This window comes from Tamandua tetradactyla, chromosome 13 (genome assembly GCF_023851605.1).
Source record: "Tamandua tetradactyla isolate mTamTet1 chromosome 13, mTamTet1.pri, whole genome shotgun sequence".
In the NCBI taxonomy this organism is placed as follows: Eukaryota; Metazoa; Chordata; class Mammalia; order Pilosa; family Myrmecophagidae; genus Tamandua; species Tamandua tetradactyla.
This window is the reverse complement of record NC_135339.1, coordinates 10,993,124-11,006,994: the sequence shown is the minus strand read 5'-3', so window position 1 is coordinate 11,006,994 and position 13,871 is coordinate 10,993,124. Positions and strand designations below refer to the sequence as shown.

At 40.1% G+C, this 13,871-nt stretch overlaps 2 long non-coding RNA genes across 2 annotated transcripts in view; one reads left to right on the top strand and one right to left on the bottom strand.

The window, feature by feature from the left end:
- LOC143653016 (uncharacterized) overlaps positions 1–13,871 on the top strand; it is a 127,253-nt gene that overhangs the window by 104,591 nt on the left and 8,791 nt on the right. The window lies entirely within an intron of this gene.
- The window catches only part of LOC143653018 (uncharacterized), a 43,973-nt gene continuing 43,629 nt past the window's right edge, over positions 13,528–13,871 (bottom strand). Inside the window, exon 3 of the long non-coding RNA XR_013161022.1 lies at positions 13,528–13,856. This is a non-coding gene — a long non-coding RNA (uncharacterized LOC143653018). The remainder of the gene's footprint in view (positions 13,857–13,871) is intronic.

Genomic DNA, 13,871 nt, shown 5'->3' with positions numbered 1-13,871 from the left:
CTTGAAACCTGTACTGATTTGAAAGGATGTATGTCCCCTAGAAAAGCCATGTTTAATCCTAATCCCATTTTGTAAAGGCATTTCTTCTAATCCCTAGTCAGCACTGTATGTTTGAAACTGTAATTAGATCATCTCCCTGGAGATGTGATGTAATTGAGAGTGGTTGCTAAACTGGATTAGATGATGACATATCTCCACCCATTCCAGTGGGTCTTGATTAGTTTCTGAAGTCCTATAAAAGAGGAAACATTATGGAGAATAGGAGATTCAGAGAGAGAAGAGCAGAATGACATAGCCACAAGAAGCAGAGTCCACCAGCCAGCGACCTTTGGAGATGAAGAAGAAAAATGCCTCCCGGGGAGCTTCATGAAACAGGAAGCCAGGAGAAGAAGCTTGCAGGGGATGCCGTATTCACCATGTGCCCTTCCAGATGAGAAACTCGGTGTTCACCATGTGCCCTTCCATTAATAGAGAAAACCTGAACTTCATTGGCCTTCTTGAACCAAGGTATCTTTCCCTGGATGCCTTAGATTGGACATTTCTATAGACTTGTTTTAATTGGGACATTTTCTCGACCTTAGAACTGTAAACTAGTAACTTATTAAATTCCCCTTTTTAAAAACCATTCTGTTTCTGATATTGTATTCTGGCAGCTAGCAAACGAGAACAAAACCTAAAGTCTGAATTGAAACTTCTAGACTAATGTCATTTGGGTTCATTAATGCTGAATTTTTGCACTCTCAAATGTTGATTTGAGACACAGCTTCATATCATGGAATGAACACTTAAATTTGATCTTAAAAACTCTAGGATCTGGTCTTTCTCAATCATTAGATTTCAGGGTGACTTTAACCTCTTTAAGAGACGTCTTTGTCTGTGTAACATGGCACTGATTGCTCCTCCCATGACTAGCAGGTAGGATTATGGTGAAGATCAACTGAGAATATTTATGTTCTGAAATCTGTATAGAAATGTCACAATGAAGAGCTACTCACTTCTTACATAATTGCCTGCATTGAAGTGTGACGGTGCCCTTTGACTTGTGGTTGTTGCTGCACTAATGAAGAAAAGTATAAACTGCTGGTCTATAGCTACTAGTCTCTACACAAAAAATACGCACAAAAGCTAGAATATAGAAATAATAGAAAAGTGCAAAAACTACCTGCATACATTATGACTGTGTGTCTGGATTCAGCAGTTTATTACAGAGAACACTTTTTTCCACATTTATAAGAAAATTTCCCATTTAGACACTTACTGTGCACAGAGAACAGCTGTAAATTACCAACGGTGACAAAAGGACCAGTGTGAAGCACAGAGTCAACCAGCCGCTCCTGCTGTGGGCATCCTCTCTCCAGTAGCAAATATTTCCCAAAGGAGGAGGGGCACGCAAGCTGGTGAAGACAAACCATCCTGTCAGGGAGGAAAATGACAAGTGTGAGATTGCTTTATTTTAAAAGAAAACCTGCCTTCTTGGAAGCATCACATGTTCTTGGGACACAGGTGAGATAAGCACATTGACTCTATTGCCACTAATACTCCTGAAATGAAAAATGTAATGTTTCCTGTGAGTGATAATTTGGACCAGCATTTGTGTTTACACACAGATAAACAGACTGTCCAGACTAGGTCACAGAAATCGGGGAAAGAGAAATTCAAGTGGAGCAAAAGAATGACAGAACATGGCCTGGGCTTCCTAACCCCTGAGGAATGAGACAACTGGTAAACCATGCAAACTGCCAAAAGATGAACTAAAACGGGCAAATGTGCTTAGGAGAGGCAAATTCTCTAGACCTTGCTTGGTAACCATTTTATATTTCAAAACACTTTGAGAAATTGTTTAAAAGCTATAGAAATTTTGCCTTAGCAAAAAAATCAGCTATTCAAACAGACAGACATTCTGCATACAAATTCAGAGAGCTTAAGGATTCCTGAGATCTATCTGTGTACCTCTCCCAGGACTCCAGTGTTGACCTTCTCCTTCATTTTGGTATGGCTAATATGATATGGTATGCTTTGATATATAAAATAAGATGTGATATATGATATGATACAGTATGATACATGATCATGGGGACTTCTGTAAACCTTGACTTATTTGGAAATGTCATTCTAAAGTGCATGGGGATAGGGAAGTGATGACTTTTGGGGCAGTTTTGCTGTGAGGTAATTGCCTTTCCTGAGTCTTGGTTCTTGGTTTTTTCCCAGATTGGGAAGTCCAGGATTTCTATTGCTCTGTGTTATCAAAATGTCAGTGGCTTAGAATCCTATATTGATGGTTCCATTAAAAAAAAAAACAAAACACACCACTCCTGGGCCCCAGTTCTGGGCTGCCATAGACAGTGACACAGACTCTGAGTAGCACAACTCTGGGGACACTGCTGAGGTAGGTTATATTGTGAATGCCGTCTCTGGGGTAGTTTGGGATGATGGCCAGCATAAATGGCTCCTCCAGGGACATCATCTCACCATTACAAGCAGACATCAGGTCTGCAAAGAACTATGAGGAAACACAAAGTTCTTTTGGTTCAGTGCTCTGACTCCGGGCTGGGATAGGGCCTGGTATGTCATCACACAAAACTATTTAAATCAAGGGGTGACGTATCCCCTGAAATTAGGCAAAGCAAAAACCACCCCTTTAATGCAGCCACAAGAAAAAGAAATGTCTTTTTACTAGAGCCAGTGAAATATCTGGAGAAAAAATACATGTGACTTTGGGGTTTCTATTTCCATCGCTATGAAGATGGAGATGGGCTATTGAATTAAAAAAAGATATCACATAAAGCACTTAGCCTTAATGTAAGCCATTGAGCAGCCAATACTAGCTCCATTCTCTTCCCCTAATTCCGTGTCAGTGGAAAATCAAGCTGCTGTGACAGGTATTCTGAGTGAGGGAAAAGCCCCAATTTCAGCTTGCATTGTAAAGTTAGTCAAACCTTGCCAGAAAACATTTCTTTTAGGGTTCTTGTCTTTCCAACAAAGTTTTGCTTCATCAGTGGAAGTACTCACAGTGGAACCAGCCAGAAACCAGAAGGAGACAGACATTGACTTTTCATTTTTTTAAAGTAATTTCATGATTCTGGAGTGAAAATACTTCTCTCCATGGAAGGCACTGCAGATTTAGGGGGCTCCTGGTTTCCATCAGCTGCTTTTCACTGCTACTAGAGGTAACTGCACCAGCAGCTGTTAGAACAGCCAGCTGTGGGTTCTATTATCCAATATCTCTTCAGGAGAAAAGGATAGGAATGAACATTTATTAGCCACCTACTATGTACTTTTAGCCCCGTTAACCCTGCCTTCCCACAGTTGTTAGAAGCTCATTTGTCTACAGGGTAATTCTCCATCATTTCTTCTTAAATTAAAGCTCTAAACTTCACTAGTCTCTCTCCAATGAACAGCACTTATTAGAATCCAGAAATTCATGTCAGCTCAGTTGTGGGGAATAATTTGGAATGGAAAATGAGTTTCAAAGAGAAGTGAGCAGCTTGGGTGTTTGTGGCAGTGCCATAGTTGTGTACAATATTAGATTTATGTTAAGGGTCTAAGGTATCAGTGCCTTGAGGTACCCACTGCTGTTTGTTGTTCCACAGAATGGATTTTATGTCCACTTTCTGTTGATATCCAGAGAATAATAACAAAGAGCTAGAAGTTACCTTAGCAACACCCAGGTCACCAAATCCAAACATTCCTCTGAGATTGTCTAAATGCACTGAACTCTTGGTTGCTGTTTCACCTACCCTGCAATTTCTGATGAGTTACCAACTGCTCCTTTCATTCATTCATTCACTAGGTTATTGACACTATATTTACTGAGAATGGAAGCCCAGGACTTGGAGACAAGTATGACAAGCATCCTACCCTCCAGTAGCTGGCAGTTCATTGGCATGGCTGTAAACACTTACCATTACAAAACAATTGCCATTAGAATAGTGCTGTAAGTCTAATGTGACTCAAAGGTAGCAATGCCTAACTGCCCTGGAGGAGAAGGGGCACTTCCAGAGTAGACCCTGTCTGAGTTCTCTTGCGGCAGAGGGACAGTTTTCCTCATAGGAGAAGTGGAGCAAGGAATCTCAGCTGGTAGGAGCATCACAAAGAGATGGGGACCTCCAGAGCTGGGTGTAATTGGAGCTCAGGGTATGGGTCTTGGGAGGGCAGGAGGTAGGTCCTGCAAAGTAGGGGGTGGGGGCATATCTTGTGTTTTATCCTTCAGCTTTGATCCTTGGGTCAAAATAAACAACTTTCAATAAAGAATAGGAAGGAAAATATAGGAGAAGGAGAAAAAAGTGCCTTTCCTAAGAGCCTTGTGTAGCTGAAGAGTCTGCTAGGACCCTTGCTTGTCTGATGGGTGGGAGATGCAGTTTTCTAAATAGTAGCATTAATTGAATGGAGATATATTGTGGTAGATGAGAGAAAAAATTCTAAATAGAAGGAGTCATCATCTGGACTACTATAAGGCAAGGGAAGGTTTCCTCTGAAGGTTAAAAAGGGAAAATGGAATTTTATCTTTCTGAATTTTTCAAAATTGAAACCCATACCAAGGTATGATTCCAACAGAACCTGTCCAGCTTCTCCTTATTTATTAATAGGACAATAGTTATCTAAAATTTTGTACGCTATAAATATTGACTTCACCGGGTTATTGTAGAAAATAGGAGCTGGCATATAGATTCAGAAAGTATCCTTTCCCATATTTATCTTTCCCTTCCCTCCCTTTCTCTTTTCTTCTTTTTCTTGTTTTCCCTTTATTGTTTTGATGGCAAAGGAAGATATTCATCTAGCTAGGATTTTTCAGAGGCAAGCTGTTGAATTCATATCTACCAAAACTTATGCATTGCAATAACAGTGACAGGCTCTTTCAAATTTTTCAGCTCATTTTCACCTTTGTGATTGTTGACAGTAAATCTTTGGAACTGAATTATGTTTCATGACCATATTTCCCCTCCTTGTCACAGTGGAGGCCCTTGCTTGCTATGAGAAGTTATAAGTTTAACTGAGAGGCTGATAGTAATTTTGTAGAAAAACAAGATGGGATCTTCGCTTTGGTGGAAAAAAAAAATTAAAGGAAAGACATGTATTGCCACCTCCTGAGACCTGGAAACGCTATATGTAGTCACAGAGTCTTGACTTTAATTCTGAATTTAGTACCCATACCTTATGTTTCTTAAGACCTCTGTGTAGTGTAGCTTCATGTTATAGGACAGAGTGATTCTCCCAGGTCTAGACCTGGGCAAAAAATAGAAGTGGATACTGGGACCTGCTCCACAGGGAACTGGGATTGCTGACTAAGATATAGAGCTACAAGTGGACACTTAATCAAATGTAAGAATGCAAGAAACTCAGAAAATATGGGTGGTTCAAATGAATGAATGCTAGCCACTTGGCATTCTTCCAAGAAAGCCACTGCCAGAGCTATTGTTTCCAAAACTTGCACGTATCTTACCTATGTGTATAAACCTTCTTTAACTGCCCATTCGCCTCAAAAGTTTTGACTCTCTATTCAGGGGTAAGTGAAAAACTCATGTATTTAGAATTAATTCAGAGTTCCTAAGACAGAAGAGTCAAATACCAGTTTTGACTTCCCCTTAATTGTCTCTAGGTCTCCCGGATCTCTATGTAAGTCTGAAACTGCAACTAGGTCCAATGGGGACTGTAAGATTTCTGAAGAGCAGTGCTAACCATCTGACATTAGGGTGCTGTCTTTATGGTTGGTTCATGAGGGTGCCCCGTGAGGAGTTTTAGATACTCTGCGGCAGCTGGTATGAGGCTCTTAGCTTCCCCAGGGAACTGGGACTCAGGCCAATCCATCTCTGGTGTGTTGCATTCTGGCAGCTAGCAAACTAGAACAGTTACATATACCTAGGGGCTGCTTAAGATAATCCCCCGGGATACGGATAGAAAACATTAGGTTTTATTTTTCTACATTTTATCAAAACAGAATAAGAGTGGGACTTTACTAATAGTTAATATATGGATTGACACCCATGTCTGTATCAGGTCTGCATATCAGATGGCCCCACAGCAAGTTTGTCCATGAAATATTGGGGTTCCAAAATACAGGGCAGTTGACAGTGGGGTCTTAAGTTTCCATTTACTTGTTAGTACATGCTAAAATTTTCTACTTCATATGTGCATGGTAAAGAGGATGTATTGCTTAGCTAGTTTGAACTAAACTAGCCTTCCCTTAACTGACAAATGGTTTGCAACATTTCTGCAGAGAAACTGCTGATTGGAAGTACTACTTAGAATGCTACAAAAAGAGAATGGCAACAAAATGGTAGTATGGATACTTCAAATTCATAAAATGTGCTCTCTGTCAACCACATGAAAACTAAAGGCGGTGATGATTGAATAATATCTGAGAAAAAGTCGCCCCAAAATAAATAAATAAATCCAAATTATCCACGAGAGTATCTGAAATGTCCTTAAAAATAGTGTAATCTGGGTGGGAGTGGGAGAGCATTGTCCTAAGTCTATAGTGCAATTTTAGGTAATAGGGAGAGCGAGCACAAAGCCAGCATGATAAGCAATATATTTAAAAATATGATTTATTTCATCTCAATTTATCATTTTAATTTTTTTCATTTCTACCTATATGTTGTAATATATTAGCAGAGACATGCAATATATGCATAAATGTTAAGTTAAAGTACATATGTATTGGAGGCAAATGTTCAAACACTTCTGTGAATCAACACATTGGAAGACCATTGCTCTAGGGAATTACGGCAATCAGAAAGGCAAGCCTCCCCTTGCCCAACATCTTTAATTCTTGTTGTTCCATCACACTAGCTGTCACTGTAGTTGGAGTCATCATCACATGGTGAGGAAGTTTTTTTTTTTTTGCATGGGCAGGCACCAGGTCTCCAGCATGGCAGGCGGAAATTCTGCCATTGAGCCACCATTGCAAGAGGGAGATTATTTTAATCATGACTTCACCAAATTCACAAAAGAGAATTCTCATAACTGAGTACATGCACCTTCTCTACATGGAAAACATGGATTGGTTAGGACATTTCATGCAGTGGTCTGTGCTTGGCACGGGGCTTTCTTCACCCCTTGTTGAGGGCAGGTTTGTTATCCTTCCATGCTATGAGAAGCACGTTTATCTCATAGTTATGGGAGCTTCTATTGAGGTAGGCATTTATCCTCCATAAATGCTCTGGAGAAGAAAGCCTAGGAGAAGTCCTAAAGTTCTCAAGACATGGTCACATCTTGGGAGATTTTCTGATTGACAGAAGAGAGAGTAATGAGCTCCTCTGTGGCTGAGTGGAAGGTAATGTGTCTGACAATAATCCAGACAACACTGCATTAAACAGTGAGCTCAGAGCTATTTCTTTCAACCAGGAGAGTGACATGAGGCTCAGAATTATAGAGTGTTTTGTGGTAGCATGAATTCAATGTGCTGGTTCAGCCACAAAGACCAGTGAAATGTGAGATATTGTCAAAAGGGGGATTGAAAACAACTCCTGCTATTAAATAAATTCAGCAAATCTTTAGAGGAATACCTACTACATGCCAGAGTGTTGATAGGAGTACAGATCTCAACACAATTTAAAACTCTCAGAGAGTTGTAAATCTCCAAAGAAAAGCAGCTAGTCTGATCACTGGAAAATACCAAATGAAGATAGGAGAAAAATAATTATAATTGCTCAGAAAGGTGATAGGGAAAAGGAGCAGTGACTAGCTTGTAAGATAATAAGCAACAATAGGTAAGGGCAAATAGAAACCATTTGATACAATTATGTGCCTATAAGTATGAGTATAGATCCCTCAGCCAAATGGCCCAAATTCATATCCTTGAAAGGATAGGGTAACAATAACATATAACAGCCAGACTCCAACCCTACTTTCTCAGAAATCCTGACATGCAACTTTTCCAGCTCTCAGCAACTACTTCTTCCTAAGCTATTCTTTGCCACCCTACCATAGCTGTATCCTGTTTGCAGATGGGTCTTGGCCAGGAATAGAAAGTACTGTCAGATCTCAGGTAGAAAGGGATTTCATAGAGAAAATTACAATACCATTGAATGGGTTGGGAGTGAAAGGCAAAGTGTCTGTGAGCATCTAAAAGATAAGGATGTGGCAAGAAAAAACAGAAGCCACCACCAATTACCGCAGTGGTGTGTTCAAAGGCCCTAGCAAACCTGTACCATCTGCTTCAACCAGTGTGTCTGCCCACATCTACCACCACAGCAATAGTATGGGTCATTTCCTCTTCCACCTTGCAGATCTCACACCAGCACCTCTCATTGACAGAGTCCCAACCAGAACCCTGATGGTTGGGAAATGCATTTTCTTGGCATCCTTTGTGGCATGAAAGAGAGCAAAGAAGGAGGAAAACAATGCTGAGTTGTCAACAGATGATCTAGTGCAGCCATCCTTTTTCAGTGTTAGTAATTACCATCTTTCTGTTCCATTGCTGCTTTTGAAAGTATCTTACTAGAATGTCACTTAATACACAGAATTATTTAATATAAACCTTTAGTTGATATTATATCACTATTCAACCAATGTGAGCTGATAATGCATTTTTAGCTGAGTCAAAATTCTAAGAAGGAAGGGACCCCACTTTTGCTCTAGGAAGGCTTTCTACCTAGTTTGTGCTGATGTCATACACCAACCCAAAGAGATTTTTATTGTTCCTCTTTTTCCACCTATGCTCCACAAAACCTCTTGCTCTACCTCTCAGCTTCATTTTGCCTTCCATTACCAAGGGTTGATCCACTGTCCTTCTCAGATAGTGAGGGCTCTCTTCCACCAGGATTACACCTCTGTTACTAGACCATGTGATAGGATTTGCACTCAGATTTTTAGAGTTAAAAAAAAAAAAGTAGGAATTGCCCTACAGTTTGATTCAGTCTTCCAGTTTCTCCCACAGAACTTGGGACACATTTTATGAGGGCTGAGGATGTATGAGAGAAAATGCCCCAGGACATGTCCCAAATTACTGATCTTGGTAAAGCTGGCTCTCTAAGACTCATTCTCCAGTGGGCTGGTTCCTTCTTGTTTGCATTGTGCCCAAAATTAAGAGAAAGGTTGTTCTTCTTACTCCTGTTGTAGAAGAATCCAAGAAGCAGTTCAGGTTCTCAGATCCATTTGCTGTTGTACCTCTTACTCCTAGCAGGACGAAATATCATGCCATGAATGAGCAACTTGTCAGACATGATGTGACATGCACGGGTGTTCACAGATTTGAGCCATGGGCAGGAATGCATCCCAACAAGCACATGTCCTTAATATGAAGCTCAGACTTTGCACCTGCGGATGCAAAGTCATTGGAAATAGCATCTCTTGACAAAGTTATTAATTCAACTGGTCAGTTGAATGAGGGTTGAATGAGGGTTGCTCATATTAAGTCATAATAACCAATGGCTTTTTAAAGACAAGGAAATGGAAACCAGAAATCGGAGAAACAAAAGAGAAGCCAGAACCAGGAAGTAAGGGGACATGGGAAGAGCTAAGAAAGGGGAGTATGCCAGTTTGAATCTGTGGTGGGCCCCAGAAAAGCCACATTCTTTAATACTCATTCAATATTGCTGGCAGGGAGCTATTTGATTGCTCCCATGGAGATGTGACTCACCCAAGTGTGGGTGGTAACTTTTGATTAGATGGCTTCCATGGAGTTATGATCCAGCTATTCCAGGTAGGTCTTGATTGGTTTGCTGGAATCCTTTAAAAGAAGAAACATTTTGGAGAAAGTCCATTTTTTAGAGCCAGGAGAATGATGAGAGTCAAAGTTCATGCCACCAGAGACCTTTGGAGATGAAGAAAGGATACTCCCCTGGGAGAGCATCACGAAACAAGAAGCCTGGAGAGGAAGCTAACAGACATCACCATGTTCACCATGTGCCTTTCCAGTTGAGAGAGAAACCCTGAACTTCATTGGCCTTCTTGAACCAAGGTATCTTTCCCCAGATACCTTAGATTTGGACATTTTCATAGCCTTGCCTTAATTTAGATATTTTTATAGACTTCCTTTAATTGGAACATTTTCATGGTCTTAGAACTGTAAACTGACAACTTATTAAATTCCTCTTTTTAAAAGCTATTCTGTTTCTGGTATATTGCATTCTGGCAGTTAGCAAACCAGAAGAGAGGGGGTACCATCATGTAACAGGAGACAGAGATACAAACCAAGGAACCCCAAGGATTGAAGGCAGCCAGCACCATAACATCAACAACAACTAAGAGAAAGACTAGCTTCCTGACACCTTGATTTTGGACTTCCTCTAGCCTCAAAACTATGGGCCAATATATTCATGTTATTAAGACAAAACTAGTCTGTAGTATTTGTGATAGCAGCTCTGGCAGACTAAGACAGGCACAAATAAACTGCCCTCTTAATGTGACTTCTACCACATCTTGACAAAGAGACCTGCATTAATCTTTGAAGAAGGAAATATAGGAAAAAATGAAAGCATTTATTTATGCTGCAAGGTTAGAGAAACTATGCTTTAAGACATTTCAGTCAAGTCTGAAATTATAACTCAAGGCATGGAGTAGTGGTGATAAAATGAGCTACATTCTCCCCCTTCGCCCTGGTAGCCCTGAAGGCTGGACAGCCCCTGGGAGCCAAAGAGTGCTCTCATTGTGGCAACATTATAGGATTTTCCTCTTGTTCACCATTGCATATCATCAATTCCATAGACCCAATAGGCAGAAATAAAGAGATGCCATAGATTGTCACATTTGTCCATGTGATTCTTTCTTCATGGAGTTCTGAAATGCAATATTGATCCAGGAAGCACTGGACATAACTGGCATTTCCTTCCACTATATTTAAAATATCAGAGAGAATTTTGATAAATTGAACAAAGTCTAGATGCTTTATCTTGCACTGACATTTTGATTTTTTAAGGAGATGCATTTCATAACTGTATCTATAGATAGATAACTCCATTATTCCAGTCATTTGTAGGAATTGTACAAAAAATAATCAAACTTGCCAGCATGCTTGAGTCTTATATTTTGCAACTCGTCATAAATCACACAGTCTGTACCACAAGGCTGCTGAAATTTCAAGAGGGGGACAACAGAAAGAAAGAAGTAAGCCCAAAATAGGCAAAGTCATACATTGGGCACTAACCTCTGTATAAGGATTAAGTCCTAAGTTGATGACCAGAAAGCCATAACATAATGCCCTAAGAAGTTGGCTCAGAGGCTATACTATAACATCCAAGGAAGATGGTCATAAGAACATATTATTATGTCCATAGAAGATGATGGAAGGCCAACTTCCAGTTTATAATGTCATGGCAAGGTAAGGGAAGTACATCATGAGACTATATTATAAAGTCCAAAGTTATTACCATAATAACATTACAATCTCCAAGGTATATTTGTGAAACTAAAGGATGGTTTCAGAGGACAGCAGCCAAAAGATCATATTGCTATGATCAAGAAAATACCTGGAGCCTGCACATTATGATATCTTGGACTGAGACCAACAAAGGTCACTTTTTTAATGCTCTACTGGGTAGCTTGATGGTTACAGTATAATGTTCAAGGACTGAGAAGCATCACCATCTCATTGTTCTGTAGATGGATGAAGATAGAGAAGCAAGGATTGCTAGAACCAATGGTAACTGCAGTCATGGGTGAGAACACTAGATAATCCATATGGAAGGCATGTTTGGATTGAAGCATCACCTTGGTCAGGCATTTACGGAGTCTTACAGGGCTGAGCTATGGTGGGACACGTAGGGATCTAGTGACAAATGCTTCACTGGCTCTTCTCCATATCACTCAGTCTTTGATGAGCCATGTGGGAAAGCAATTTAATTAATCTTCCATGCTGCAGGAGAACCAATTCTCTTGGGAGAAGACATTTTAAGAATGGTTTACATGGATGGTCCAATATGCTTCTGCTTTAATTTGTTGAATTTTATTCAAACCTCTTTTCATATTTCTAGTATGCATTACAAACTAGGTAATTGTGATACATAATTATTTCATAATTTTGTAAACAAAAATTGAACATGTAAGTTTGGATTTTCTGATTATGAGAAACCCAACACCTTTGCAATGTAAAACCAAACTTCTGCTAGACTATAAGTTCCAGGAAGGCAGGTGCTTTTTCTGTACCTTTCAATGTTATTTCTTCTGTTCCTGGCACTTAGAAGGTTCTGAAAAAATGCTCTTTGAATAAATGAAGGGTTGAATGAAGAAGGAAAGTTGAATGTTTGTTAGATTTATATCTTCTGTATATTTTCCTTCTCTTCTGCTTTAGTCCTTGCCAAGACTTGTTGGAAATTTCTGTATTGTCTCATCTGCTTAGATGTTAGGTTTTAGAAAACTTGCATCAATAATTGTGCCCAAGGTTAAAATCAGAAGAAACAGATCTTTGGAGCCAGATAACAAGGGATAAAAATGAGAAAAGAAGAAAGAGAACCCACAAGAAAGGAGACACCCATGAGATCAAATCCAAGGAACTCAGTTCATCCACCATTGGAATTTTAATCTTTGTTTTCAGTAAGGATGCTTATTCCTTTTTATACAGGACCTTCTGCAACACTATCTTTGGATTTTCAATGTAAGAAAATATGAAGCAGAGTAAAGATTTTTGACACTAAGATCCCTGAAATCCAAGACCAATAAAAGGGTGAAAAGTCAGAAAATTTCATGTCAAGAGAAGGAAACAATTTCAGGATGAACCACACTTGAGACCCCTTCTCAACTTGCTGAACCTTCACTGGAGCAGCCTAACTCCAGAAAACATTACACTTAAGTAGTCTTAAAACTCTTGTTTGCAAAGGGTTGGGCCTCTAGGACTCAATCAATAACATTTAGAAACACCACAGAAAATGATGAGTGCAAATTACCTTAAATTTAAGTTGACTACATTATCCAAAGAAAACTTTTCTCTTGTGAGATTGTTATCTGGGATCACAAATGTCTTAGTGCTCTTTTTCCATTTTGATGCAAGAATGTCATTGGATGGTGGTTGCTGAAGGACCAAGTAGGGACAGCAGGCATCTGTTTTGTACTATCCAATCTCATTTTTCTTTGATCCCTCATTCATTCACCATCTGCCATCATCCTATATCATCTGATTGTGCTAATGGATTCAAACCTTGCCTCCTTGGGAAAATCATGGTCTTGTCCAATGGCAGAGGTTACAGTGTGAACATTATTTCCATCCCAGGCAGAAGATTCTGTGGTCATGATTTATCTTCTTTGGAGACTCTCTACTTTGTGGCAGACTGTCCACACTTTTCTCCAGAAGCATACTCCCATCTCTCTGGGTGAAAGAGTTTCCAGCTGTGTCCACTCTTTCCCAGCAGCCCATGTATGCCACCTTTTATAAGAAGGGGAGAGGTCAGAATAATCGAGCTATATCATTAGCAGGCTCTCCTGTTGCATGAAACCAGAAAGGAGGCTCTGCAAGAGCATCCAGGAACATTACATGGAAACAGAACAAACCTGGATCAAGGATCTGAAGTTTCAAGAAGTAGGTTTTATTAGTCTATGGCCATAGGGCTCAGCCGAGTAGCCTCTGAAAGTTTGAGCCCTGAGCAGGGACTGACACAAAATTTTTATTGACAAGATGGCTCGTTAGAGGTACGGTGTTCCTAATATGGCAACTGGTAATGCTTGAAGGAAGCGATTGGCTGCATGCTGATGAGGAAAGGTTGCAAAGTTCTGTTTACAGGTGAGCGGTCTCAGGGAAGGGGTTTTAACAGGGACTTCTCTCATCCTGCCGATGTGCAATTTCGACCATTCTCAGGGCCTGGGAGACTTTTCAAGGAGGAAGTGGCCTGGGTAAACAAAGGCCTGTCTGCTGCAACAGGAAGTGGCTTGGATGAACAGGGGCTGCCTGCTACACTTCCAGGGGCTAAGCACCGGTGTTCCAAAGTCTATCGAGGAGATGC